Source organism: Gossypium hirsutum, chromosome D07 (assembly GCF_007990345.1).
Source record: "Gossypium hirsutum isolate 1008001.06 chromosome D07, Gossypium_hirsutum_v2.1, whole genome shotgun sequence".
NCBI lineage: Eukaryota > Viridiplantae > Streptophyta > Magnoliopsida > Malvales > Malvaceae > Gossypium > Gossypium hirsutum.
In genome coordinates this window covers 56,056,823-56,062,784 of record NC_053443.1, presented here as the reverse complement: position 1 = coordinate 56,062,784, position 5,962 = coordinate 56,056,823, and positions in this window count along the sequence as shown.

Here is a 5,962-nt window from a genome sequence, read left to right as displayed (position 1 = left end):
ACGGAAGGCCTACATTCGACTCGTATGACGAATACAGCCATAGGAAAGAATTTTAGAATTTGGGCCCACATGCGCTGACACAAGGTTTCACACATGCCCGTGTGGCCCACATGGCCTAATTTTCCTAGACCGTATGGCTCACACGGTCTAGCACACGGCCATGTGTCACACATGATCTACCACACGGCCTGGCACACGACCGTGTGGTGTCAATAGTCCAAATTTTTGACTTTTGTCATTTACTATTTTCTCGGGTTGTTGTTACGCGCCTGGTCAAATTCTGATGTAGATTCAAAAGTCGAGTAATCCAATACCTAAATTAACAATTCACACGAACTAATTAACACAATTCTACCAAACCCAAACATTAATTTAATAACCAAAATCGACAAAAGCAACGTCAATCGAAGTCACTACAGAAAAATCAGTCTTTAACATAGCGAATAACCACTTACCCCAGCGAAGATAGCCGCCCACCAATAGGTTATAACTCGCCGAAAGATTGATTGTCTCGAGCACTTCACCTAGAAGACCCAAATGATTAAAAATGGAATTCATAACAACTAAAACTGCTAATTACGCGTAAGAAATCAACTAAACCTTGTTATTGCAAACAATAACACTTATGCCAAGATTGCTTATGATTAAATTCCTTGAATATCGCACAACCATCACAACCAGATCAACAATCGCCAACCTAAAACAAAAGCAGAAGAAAAATATTTGAAGGCAAATGAGTGAATGTATAACAAAAGAAAGAAAAGAACTAACCCAGAAACAAAGGCTAAATACAAAAGAAATGGCAAAAGGGGAAAGGGGGAAAATGTGAAACGTGAAACGTGTAGAGAGAATTGGGGGATTTTTCCTCAAAAATCAAATAAAATCAAAATTGGGATAAAAACTAAAGTTTTAAAAGAAAATCTCAACTTATCAGATTTTCTATTAGCTTATCAACTGGCCAGAGTTTAAATTTAACCCAAAAACCAGCCACATGGGCAGCACACCAGGGAATTAGTAAAAAATATTCTTGATTGCTTACGTAGAAATTTGAACACAGAACCAAATAGTAAGTTAAAACTTAATCACTGAACCAGCCAGCTCATTATTAACATAAGTTGTGCAAAAATTAATATTAGCCAAATAAACAAAGATAGGACTAAGAGCAAAAATAATTGAATTTTCCCAAAAGAGATATTTGAACCTATGACCTCCAACACATATTCAAAGCCCTTAACCACTAAAACAAATACTTAATTATAACAAACTTTAACAAATCAAAAATTTAAATTTTGGGGCGTTACAGTATGAAAATGACTTGAGAATTAATTTAATTTTTTCAAATTATTATTTAACCAAATAATTGAAGTTTGAATATCGAATTAAATTAATTGGTCATTATGAATCCGTTGAATATGGAAATTAAATATATTTTTTCATAGATTCTCTTACGGTAAAGTTGTCATGACTTTAACAGAATTAAAATTGGATTGAGAAAATTAATTTATTAGGTAAATTAATTTAGTAAATAATATTTATTTTGGAAATAGATAAACATGTATTGGGTTGGATTTAATTATAAAGTTCTGGGTTAAAATCCCAAGAAGTACATATAATTGGACCCAATACATAAGAGGCCCAAAATCCTCTCATAATACATATGAGGGGCGACAACCCTAGTATATTTAACTAGGGTGTGCCACCCCTTCTCCTAGATAAACTAGGAAACTAGTTTTCTATCAAATAAGTATTATTTGAGCTCTATTAATTCAACCAGAATTCTCTTATCTCTCTCAATAAATAGATGACATTGGTAGAGCTAAAAACACACAACTTTGAGATATTGTTATTCAACCCGAAAAGAGTGAAAATTTTATTTTCTAAGTATAAATTATATTTTCTAGGAATAATAATTCTACCAGTTTTTATTGAGAGAGAATTACTTTCCTACTGAAAGTAAGAGATTGTTTTCTGGTTCTATGTTTGATTTATGATTGTTTGAGCTCACACTTGAAATGATTTGTGGTACGAGAATAGTAGAGAAGACTGTTCGGTTGAAAACCGAGAACATCTAGGATCCGTCTCGCTCAAAGCATATATACTTTTCGGGAAAAGTTTATTACTATAAATATTCAAAATCGACTCGATTTTCAAAATTTTAATTTTTCAGTGTGACAGAAAACCATTTTTAAACCGGATTTTTCCAACAATTGGTATAAAAAAGAAACCCATGACTGAAATCGAATAAAAAAAAGATTGTTTGATTTCTGGATTCGAAATTGAAAGTGCGAAATCGATTTAAAGAACCCTAACCCCCTTTTTTAAATCATTTAAAAAACCATAACCCCTTTTTTGTACAGTCGAATCAAAAAACCTTAACCTTTTTTTAATCTTGATTTAACTAACCCTAACCCCTTTTTTAATCTTGATTTAATCAAACAAAAACATTTAGTTTTCATGAATTGACAATGAAATGACAAAAAAAATGTTTTATACTATTGTTGTTGCTTAATTAATCATGTTAAGTGGCTTAGAATATATTGGTATTGTTCATGTATGAATGTTATATTTATGGAAAAAGTAATAGTAACCTTTTATGCTTGGAGTATCTAGGTTTTATTCTTGAAAGAATATTATATTGAAAGAATATTATATTAACCTGTTATGTTAACTTGTTGCCATTTTGTTTTGTTTGTGGTTTAAAGGTACACAATATAATGTATACAAACTGTTATGTTAACTAGGTCAGTTTGCTTAATCATGATGCATTTGACAGTTTTTATAATATGACTTAGAATTTTTTTTAAAACTCGTTTGTATGTTGAATGGTAGATGAACTAGAAGTCGTCTATGTTTTAAAATAGTATTATGGTGGGAAATTTGTAACAGAACCTAATTTTGAATATATTAATAGGATCATAGATAGATTCAATGTTAACCCTAATTTGCTTTCTTATTGGGAATTATTAGAGCATGTTAAGACATTTAAGGTACACATTTAAGAAAGGGGAGGAGCCATATCTTTGCTATAGGGTCTATGGTAGTCAGTTAATGGAGTTGGGTTTTTGTTAGTTCACAATGATGTAACCACGAATCAATTAGTTAAACAATTGACAGAAAAATGGCAGTGTAGAAATATATGTGGATAATAGAAGTAACCATGTAAAGGTTGGTAAGGGTATTGAAAATGCTGGTCAGTGTATGGAAAAAGTTGGTGAGGGTATTAAATATGGTAATTAGTGTAGTAATGAGGGTGTAAAGGCCTTAATAGGGGTGATTGGTGTACAAAGGGTAATGAGGGTGAGGAGGTTGACCTTGATACTAATAAAGGTGATGAAGAAGTGTTTTTACATAATGTGGAGCTAGGTGGGGACATTGATAATGAAGTAGAGGAAATTAGATATAATTTGAGAAGTAAGAAGAAAAAAAGTAAATCTATTAGAGAGGGAGATGGTTTAGAGTCATAGAATAGAATTAAAGGTTTATGTGAGGAGGATGATGGGTTAGGTCATACTATTGAGGGTAAGCCAGTTTTGTTAGATGATTTAGGGCTTAAGGATAGAATCAGTGATACTAATGGTAATAGTGAGGATAAAGGAAATCGGTAGAGTCACGAGAGTGACTACATATCATTATATGACCCTGAGGAGTATGAGGATGTTGATCTGTCAGATGATGATATTAGGAAGTTAACGAAAGAAGGGTTGTGAGGATGAGATATGATTCCCAATATGTCATTCCAATGTGGGAAAAAGGGACAAAGTTTGAGGACAATAATCAATTTAAAGAAGTAGTTAAAAAGTATGCATTTTTAAAAGGTGTCTAGATTAGATTTAAGAAGAATGAACTAAATAGAACTAGGGTAGTCTGTATGGAAAAGTGTCCATAGTTCTTGCATGCTGGCTATGATAGGAAGACATATAACCCTTTGCACAAATGCTTTAGTAGTAACAAGAATAGGCTACTTTAATGTAAATATTTACGAAGTTTTTTAGGGATAGGATTATGGATGATCCAAAATTAAAAATTAAGACATTGAAAGATATGTGTAAGAGGGAGTTAGGGGTTTCTGCTAACTTCAATATGTGTTATAGGGCTAAGAGGGTAGTGTTGATAGAGATAAAAAAAATGCATATGTAGATGAATTTTCCAATTTAGAGGGGTATGTTATTGAACTAGTTGGAAATAACCCTGGTAGTATTGTTTCTATTCAAATATATAAGCATGGTAGTGGTCAAGCAATGTTTTATGGGATATACATCTATTTACAAGCAATAAAGGAAGGGTCCAAACAGGGAAGTAAACCTTTCTTAGGAATAGATGGATACTTCTTGAAAACTGAAAGAAAATGGGAGTTCCTTGTGGCAATTGATAAAGATGCCAACAACCAAATGTGTCTACTTGCTTTGGATGTGGTTGAAGGGGAATGTACATCATCATGGAGGTGGTTCCTGAAGAAGGTAATGATTGATGTAGGCCATCCAACTAGAGAAGGGATAACACTAATGACAGACTAGCAAAAGGTATATTCTTATATGTTTTAAGTCTTTTATTAATGATACGTCATTTCTAAATTATCACATGGTTTAACAGGCTGCTTATTATGTTCATTTTTTCTATGTAGGGCCTAGTTAAAGTTATTTTTTAGGAATATCCAAAAACAAATCATAGAATTTGTGCAAGGCACATTTATGCTAATTGCTAGAAGACATGGAAGGGTACACAAAAACAAATACATTTCTAGAACGGTGTTAGAAGCACATATGAGGAAGAATTTGATGATAATTTGAAGTAGTTGGAGTCTGTGGGAAAGAAGTCTACAGAAACACTATTGGCCACTCCTGTCCATCATTGGACCAAGGCATACTTTAGAATAACATCCAAGTGTGTTGTTGTAGACAACAACCTAGAAAAGGCCTTTAATGGTTGGATTGTAGATGTAATATGCAAAACAATCATAAGCATGCTTAAAGAAATAAAAGGTGATGATAATGACAAGGATGACTGTAAAAAGGAAATTGGTAGAAAAATGGAAGACCAACATCTCACTAGTGGCTTCTATAACACCCCGTACTCGACCTGAATCCCGGATTCGAGTATGGAGCGTCACAGGTTGACCCAATCTAAAAACACATTTATTTTATTTTCCTTTCTAGAAAAAAATGTTATCCATATTGGTGGATAGCCTCTCTATCAGAGCAATACTTCTTTAGTCTAAGTTCACCTTTATTTGGAAGCAAGACTTTAGTGTAACAGTCCACCACATTTAAAGACTTAATTATTCTTAGATTACCCTTTTCCGACTACTAAATTTACATCAATGAATCATAGATATTGTTATGCCGTCAAGGCTTCCATTCAACATTCAACGTTTTCAAAATTACATCAATACAAATTAAAATTCTCAACTTGACGGTTTCTAACAAGTAACGTAACACCCTTAGCAAATACATGTTAACCCCAAAAATTAAAAAGGCTCACAAATGGCCATAGATCTAGCTGTGTCATTTCAATCACCACGCTTAACTTAAGAACCTAATTGTTAACTTTTTTAGAGGAGTTTAATTAAATAATATCATATTGGTATAAAATATGACACTTAGTTGGGTTTAAGCCAACTTGATTTTTTACCATATTCACCAATATGACCTTAGTTTAAAATGAGCAAAATACGAATAATGTTAAATCCTCTTCTTGTTCAACGAGTTTTGGAGGTATGTTAAGAACTATTTAAAAAAATATTTCCCCCCCCTTTTTTTTTGAAATTTCTAGAAGTAGAACTAAATTGTCAAACTTTGTAATTGTTGAGGGCTAAATTTATTGAATTATAATTTGAACTACAATAACAAATTTTGTAAACATTTAGATTAAATTTGTTAATTTTTTTAGATTTAGGATCAATTTGATAGATTTTGTAAAGATTAGAAGGTTAAATTTGTTATTGTCATATGTGGGTCCTTAAGTA